Source organism: Saimiri boliviensis, chromosome 8, assembly GCF_048565385.1.
Source record: "Saimiri boliviensis isolate mSaiBol1 chromosome 8, mSaiBol1.pri, whole genome shotgun sequence".
Lineage (NCBI taxonomy): Eukaryota > Metazoa > Chordata > Mammalia > Primates > Cebidae > Saimiri > Saimiri boliviensis.
The window spans coordinates 124244679-124252788 of NC_133456.1; positions in this window are offsets into that span (position 1 = coordinate 124244679).

The following is an 8110-nucleotide window of genomic DNA, read 5'->3' on the forward strand; positions in this document are numbered from 1 at the left end:
GGTTGCCACTAGGGGGAACCAGTGACTTTCCCCATCACTAATCAAGTGGCCAAATTAGCAGGCAATTAGAAAACGTCATAGAATGTTTTATCAGCCAGTTTACCACCTATGGCCTCAGAGATCTGGATTTTTTTTTTTTTTTTTTGCTTTTGATTACATTAGAATGAATTCCAGAGCCACTAACTTTGGGCTATCTCTCTATCATCAATATTTAAAGAGCTGTGTTTGCATGGAGATGTGGAGTGTGTAGGCTTGGAGAAGGCCCGGGGACTTTTGCTTTGGGGGTTTGGTCTCAGACGTCCTGGGCAGAAAGGACAGCTGTGTCCAAACGCAGAACTGCAGGCTTGACACTTCCCTCACCAGGTCTCTGTGATCCCTTTCACTTCCCTCTCCCCAAGCCTCTTGCTCCAAAAGAAAACAGTGAACAGTCCTGGTGCAGCGGGTCACACCTGTAATCCCAGGATTTGGGGAGGCTAGGGCAGGAGGATCACCTGATACCAATAGTTGGAGATCAGTTGTGGCAACATAGTGAGACCCTGTATCTACAAAAAATAAAAATAATAAAAATCAGCCAGGTGTAATGGTGCTCACTTCTAGTCCCAGCTACGTGGGAGGCTAAGATGGGAGGATCACTTGAGTCTGGGGATTCAAGGCTGCAGTGAACTGTGATTGCATCTGTGCCACTGCACTGTACTCCTGACTGTGTGACAGAGTGAGACCCTCTCTCTTTCTCAAAAAAAAAAAAAAAAAAAAAAAAAAGTGAACAGAACAGAAATAATACTTTTTTTTTTTTTTGGAGATGGAGTTTCGCTCTTGTCACCCAGACTGGAGCGTGCAGTGGTGCAGTCTTTGTTCACTGCAATCTCCGCCTCCTGGGTTCCAGCGATTCTCCTGCCTCAGCCTCCTGAGTAGCTGGGATTACAGGCCAGCACCATCTTGCCCAGCTAAATTTTGTATTTTTAGTAGAGACGGGGTTTCACCATGTTGGCCATATATATGTATGTATATGTATATGTATATGTATATGTATATGTATATGTATATGTATCCACACGTATATGTGTATGTATATATGTAAGAGTATATGTAAGTGTATATATACACACTTATGTGTGTGTGTGTGTGTGTGTGTGTATACGCATTTATTTAGAGACACAGTCTCGCTCAGTCACCCAGGTTGGAGTACAATGGTACTTCAATCTCTGGAACTCCAGTGATCTTCCTGCCTCAGCCTCCCAAGTAGCTGGGACTACAGCCACATGCCACCACACCAAGCTAATTTTTTTATTTTTTGTAGAGATGGGGTCTTGTTTTCTTGCCCAGTCCGGTCTCAAACTGCTAGCTTCAAGCAATCCTCCTGCCTCAGCCTCCCAAATCATTTGATTACAGGCCCGAGCCACCGCACCCAGCCTTTCTTTATTTTTAAGTGCGCAGTTCAGCAGTGCTAAGTATCTTCACATTGTTGTGCAATGTGTTCCAGAGTCCTTTTCATCTCGTACAACTGTTTTTCTTTTTCTTTCTTTCTTTTTTTTTGAGATGAAGTCTTGCTCTGTCACCAGTCTGGAGTGCAGTGGTGTGATCTTGGCTCACTGCAACATCTGCCTCCCAGGTTCAGGCAATTCTTTCACCTCAGCCTCCCAAGTAGCTGGGACTACAGGGGCCTCCCGCCACACCTGGCTATTTTTCGTATTATTAGTAGAAACTGGGTTTCACCATATTGGACAGGCTGGTCTCGAACTCCTGACCTTAAGTGATCCTCCCACCTCGGCCTCCCAAAGTGCTGGGATTATGGCATGAGCCATTGCGCCCAGCGTCATCTTGTAAAACTGAATCTCTGTACCTATTAAACAACAATACCCCATTTCTCCTCCCTTAATCTCTGGCAACCATCTTTCTGCTTTTTATTTCTATGAGTTTGAGTAGCATCATACAGCATTTGTCTTTTTGTGACTTTTTTTATTATTATACTTTAAGTTCTGGGGTACATGTGCAGAACATGCAGATTTGTTACACAGGTAGTGCCATGGTGGTTTGCCACGTCCATCACCCCGTCATCTACATTAGGTATTTCTCCTAATACCATCCCTCTCCAATCCCCCCACCCTCTGCTATCCTTCCCCTAGCCCCCAACCCTCCAACAGGCCCCAGTGTGTGATGTTCCCCTCTCTGTGTCCATGTGTTCTCATTGTTCAACCCCTCCACCCTTTTTTTTTTTTTAAGATGGAGCCTCACTCTGTCACCAGTCTGGAGTGCAGTGGTGTGATCTTGGCTCACTGCAACATCTGCCTCCCAGGTTCAGGCAATTCTTTCACCTCAGCCTCCCAAGTAGCTGGGACTACAGGCGCACGCTACCACGCTCAGCTAATTTTTGTATTTTTAGTAGAGACAGGGTTTCACCATGTTGGCCAGGATGGTCTCAATCTCTTCACCTTTTGATCTGCCCACCTCAGCCTCCCAAAGTGCTGGGATTACAGGTGTGAGCCACCACACCCAGCCTCTTTCTGTGACTTTTATTTCACTTAGCATAATGTGTCAAGGTTCATGCATGTAGCATGTGACAGAATTCCCTTCTTTTTTAAGGCTGAATAATATTCCATTGTATGTATACACTACCTTTTCCTTGATGATGGACACTTCGTTTGTGTCTACCTTTTGGCTCGTGTGAATAATGCTTCTATGGACATAGATGTACAAATATCTCTTCAAAACCTTGCCTTCCTCCTCCTCCTCCTCCTCCTCCTCCTCCTCCGTTTGTTTGAAACAGAGTCTCATTCTGTCTCCCAGGCTGTAGTGCAGTTGTGTGATCTTGGCTCACTGAAGCTTCTGCCTCCCAGGTTCAAGCTATTTTCCTGCCTCAGCCTCCCAAGTAGCAGGGATTATAGGCACCTGCCACTGTGCCCAGCTAATTTTTGTAGTTTTAGTAAAGATAGAGTTTTACCATCTTGGCCAGGCTGGTCTTGAACTCCTGACCTCGTGCTCCAGCCTCTCAAAGAGCTGGGATTACAGGCGTGAGCCACCACACCCAGCAAGACCTTGCTTTCAGTTCTTTGAGATGTATACTGAGAAGTGGAATCCCTGGGTCATAAGGTAATTCTATTTTTAAGTTTTTGAGCAATTGGTGTACTGTTGCATTATTTTACCTTCCCACCAACAGTGCAGAAGTGTTCTGATTTTTCCACATCCTCACCAACACTTACAGTTTGGCTTTTTTCTTTTCTTTTCTTTTCTTTTTGAGATGGAGTCTTCCTCTGTTACCCAGGCTGCAGTGCAGTGACACCATTTCACCTCACTGTAACCTTTGCCTCTCAGGTTCAAGTGATCCTCCTGCCTCAGCTCCCCAAGTACCTGGGATTGCAGGTGCCTGCCACCACACCCAGCTAAATTTTGTATTTTTAGTAGAGACAGGGTTTCACCATCCTGGCTAGGCTGGTCTCGAACTCCTGACCTCAGGCGATCAACCCGCCTTGGCCTCCCAAAGTGCTGGGATTACAGGCATTAGTCACTGTGCCCAGTCTGTTTGGCTTAAAAAAAAAAAAAAAAATAGTAGCCATTCTAATGGGTGTGAGATGATAGCTCATGGTGGTTTTGATTCCCATTGCTCTAATGATTAGTGTTGTTGGGCATCTTCTCATATGCTTTTGCCATAGCTTTTTTGAAGAAATGTCTATTCAGGTCTTTTGCTCATTTAAAAATTCGATTATTAAGCCGGGCGCGGTGGCTCATGCCTGTAATCCCAGTACTTTGGGAGGCTGAGGCGGGTGGATCACGAGGTCGAGAGATCGAGACCATCCTGGTCAACATGGTGAAACCCTGTCTCTACTAAAAATACAAAAAATTAGCTGGGCATGGTGGCGCGTGCCTGTAATCCCAGCTACTCAGGAGGCTGAGGCAGGAGAATTGCTTGAACCCAGGAGGCGGAGGTTGCGGTGAGCCGAGATCGCGCCATTGCACTCCAGCCTGGGTAACAAGAGCGAAACTCCGTCTCAAAAAAAAAAATAATAATAAAATAAAAATTCGATTATTATTTGTGTTGGTGGTGTGAGTCCTTTACATATTCTGGATATTAACCCTTTATCAGATATATGATTTGCAAATATTTTTTTCCATTCTGTAGACTGCCATTTTATTCTGTTGATTGTGTCCTTTGTTGCATAGAAGTTTTTATTTTGATGTTTTGAGACAGGGTCCCTCTCTGTTGCCTGGGCTGGAGTGCAGTGGTATGATGACGACTGAATGCAGCCTCAACCTCCTGGGCTCAAGCAATCCTCCTCCCTCAGCCTCCTGCATAGCTAGGACTACAAAAATGTGCCACCATGCCCAACTTTTTTTTTTTTTTTTTTTTTTTTGGTAGAGATGGGGTCTCACTATGTTGCTCAGGCTGCTCTCAAAATCCTGGCCTCAAGCAATCCTCCCACCTTGTTCTCCCAACGTGTTGGGATTACTGGCATGAACCTACGAGCTGGGCCAGAAGTTTTATATTTTGATGTAGTCTAATTTGTTTATTTTTTCTTTTGTTGCCTATGTCTTTGATATTATATCCAATAAATCTGACCAAATTCAAGATGCTTTTTCTTTATGTTTTCTTCTAAAAGTTCTATAGTTTTCAGTCTTACATTTTATTTATTTATTTATTTACTTTTGAGACAAAGTTTCACTCTTTTTGTCTGCTGGAGTGGGCAATCTTGGCTCACTGCAACCTCCACCACCCAGGTTCAAGCAATCCTCGGCCGGGCGCGGTGGCTCAAGCCTCTAATCCCAGCACTTTGGGAGGCCGAGGCGGGTGGATCACGAGGTCGAGAGATCGAGACCATCCTGGTCAACATGGTGAAACCCCGTCTCTACTAAAAATACAAAAAATTAGCTGGGCATGGTGGCACGTGCCTGTAATCCCAGCTACTCAGGAGGCTGAGGCAGGAGAATTGCTTGAACCCAGGAGGCGGAGGTTGCGGTGAGCCGAGATCGTGCCACTGCACTCCAGCCTGGGTAACAAGAGCGAAACTCTGTCTCAAAAAAAAAAAAAAAAAAAAAAAAAAAAAAAAAAAAAAGCAATTCTCCTGCCTCAGCCTCCCAAGTAGCTGGGTTTATACACCACCACACCCAGCTAATTTTGTATTTGCAGTAGAGATGGGGTTTTGCCATGTTGGCCAGGTTGGTCTTGAACTGCTGACCTCTGAGAATCCACCCTCCTCGGTCTCCCAAAGTGCTGGGATTAAAGGTGTGAGCCACAACGCCTGGCCTATTTATTTATTTTTGAGACAGAATCTCACTTTATCACCCAGGCTGGAGTGCAGTGGCAAAATCGAGATGGGATTTTACCATGGTGGTCAGGCTGGTCTTGAACTCCTGACCTCCGATAATCCACCTGCCTCAGACTCCCAAATGCTGGGATTATAGGTGTGAGCCACAACGCCTGGACTAATTATTTATTTTTGAGACAGAATCTTACTCTATCACCCAGGCTAGAGTGCAGTGGCAAAATCTTGGCTCACTGAAAACTTCGCCTCCCAGTTTCAAGCAATTCTCCTGCCTCAGCCTACTGAGTAGCTGGGATTACAAGTGACCACCACCAGGCCTGGCTAATTTTTGTATTTTTAGTAGAGACGGGGTTTTGCTATGGTAGCCAGGTTGGTCTCGAACACCTGACCTCAAGTGATTTGCCTGCCTGGGCCTCCCAAAGTGCTTAAGTTTAGGGAAGGTAAGTGACTCATGCAAAGTCACACAGCTAGCCAGTGAGACAGCCAGGATTTGAGCCATAGCTGCCTGGACCTCAGTGGTTATCTGATCACACCTTTACACATCTACAAGAGCACATGACATAGTTAATAAATATTTGTTGAATTATTGTGCTATTTGTCTATTCGTTCATCTATTGCTTCTATTTTCAAACTTTAAAATAATTGCAGAGGGGCCGGGCGCGGTGGCTCAAGCCTGTAAGCCCAGCACTTTGGGAGGCCGAGGCGGGTGGATCACGAGGTCAAGAGATCGAGACCATCCTGGTCAACATGGTGAAACCCCATCTCTACTAAAAAAAAATACAAAAAAATTAGCTGGGCATGGTGGCGCGTGCCTGTAATCCCAGCTACTCAGGAGGCTGAGGCAGGAGAATTGCCTTAACCCAGGAGGCGGAGGTTGCGGTGAGCCGAGATCGCGCCATTGCACTCCAGCCTGGGTAACAAGAGCGAAACTCCGTCTCAAAAACAAACAAACAAACAAACAAACAAACAAACAAAAAAACACTTGTTGAAGGAATTCTTACATGGAACACCAAATAGAACATAGATAAAAGTAGATCTGCTCTGCTGAGCATTAGTGAGGGATGTGAAGCCCCCTGCCTACCTATCTGTAGCATAAGATGTATTAATATTCATGAAAAAATATTATGGGCACAGTGGCTCACGCCTGTAATCCCAGCACATTGGGAGGCCAAGGTGGGTGTGAAGGACTGTGTTAAAGAAACTTCTCTTCCCGGGTCTGCTAGGGGAGGGGTTTCAAATGCAGGAATTCCTCGGCTCCCCGGCTCCAGGCTCCCCCGGCTCCCCACGTAAGGTGGCTGGGCCTCTTTGAGCACCTCCTCCACGCTTACATCCAGAGACCAGAGGGGTTTCAAATGCAGGAATTTCTCAGCTCCCCACCTCAGGCAGCTGGAGCTCTTTGAGCATCTCCTCCACGTGGGCCAGGTAAAATTGTTTGTCTGATCTTCCTGAGTGTGGGAAAGCCAGGTGGTGTTCTTTTGTCCGAAAATCTCGTGGAAAACTCTGGGAGGACGGGGCTCTGTAGCTCAGAGTTGTAGAACAAGTAGCCAATCTGGTATCAGAGTTAAAAAGTTTGAAAGAAACTCCTCATTGGCCGAGAACATGAATGGGGAGGGAATAACTCAAGGGTTAAAACGTCAGCTGCTTGCCGGGCGCGGTGGCTCAAGCCTGTAATCCCAGCACTTTGGGAGGCCGAGGCGGGTGGATCACGAGGTCGAGAGATCGAGACCATCCTGGTCAACATGGTGAAACCCCGTCTCTACTAAAAATACAAAAAATTAGCTGGGCATGGTGGCGCGTGCCTGTAATCCCAGCTACTCAGGAGGCTGAGACAGGAGAATTGCCTGAACCCAGGAGGCGGAGGTTGCGGTGAGCCGAGATCGCGCCATTGCACTCCAGCCTGGGTAACAAGAGTGAAACTTCGTCTCAAAAAAACAAAACAAAACAAAACAAAAAAAACCAAAAACGTCAGCTGCTCCTACCTGAACTGATTTCCGGCTCTGGGTTCTTCTCCCTCCCACAACAGCGTGGGAGCTGTCTTCTCTCTCTGTTTAGTAACTCACTCTTCCGCGAAACTCTTTGGGTCCACGATTTGGATGGTAAACTCACCGCGCCTATGGGGGTCCCTTTCTCCATTTTTCCGGGTTAGAGAGGCTAAGAACCTGTGAGCTGGGTAACCCCCAACCACCTTAACAAGTGAATCGCCTGAGGTCAGGAGTTCAAGATTAGCCTCGTCTCTGCTAAAAATGCAAAAATTTGCCGGGCATGATGGCATGTGCCTGTAATCCTAACTACTGAGGACGCTGAGGGAGGAGAATCGCTTGAACCCGGGAGATGGAGGTTGCAGTGAGCTGAGATTGCACCACTGCACTCTAGCCTGGGCTACAGAGCCAGACTCCATTTCAAAAAAGAAAAAACTTTCGTGGAAAAAACCCTAAATTTGGAGTTTAGAAAGAAAGTTTTACATTGTTCTTTTGAAAAAATAAAATTTATTTCTAGGGTAAAAGATCACACAGTTTGGGAGGTTTTCTGGACGTCTCATGAAATTGACAAAGGTATAACAATGCCAGGAGTAACAGAATTAACAGGGCCAATTTCTTTAGGAACACAATAGGAATGCTGGTTACCAAGGAAGCTGTGTTCAAATCTGTTTCCTGATGACTTATTTCTCATTTTCTCTGAGGCTTTAGTGTTTAAATTGCTCTTTTTATTACGTCCTTTACTTTGGGCTATTACAACAGTGGTAGGGAAGTTATGTGGAAAAATGGCAAGAAATTTTAGAGGCCCAAAACTCCAGTTTTAACTAACTGCCCTTATATTAAAATGCACATAAAACTAATTTCTATTTTTTCTGCATC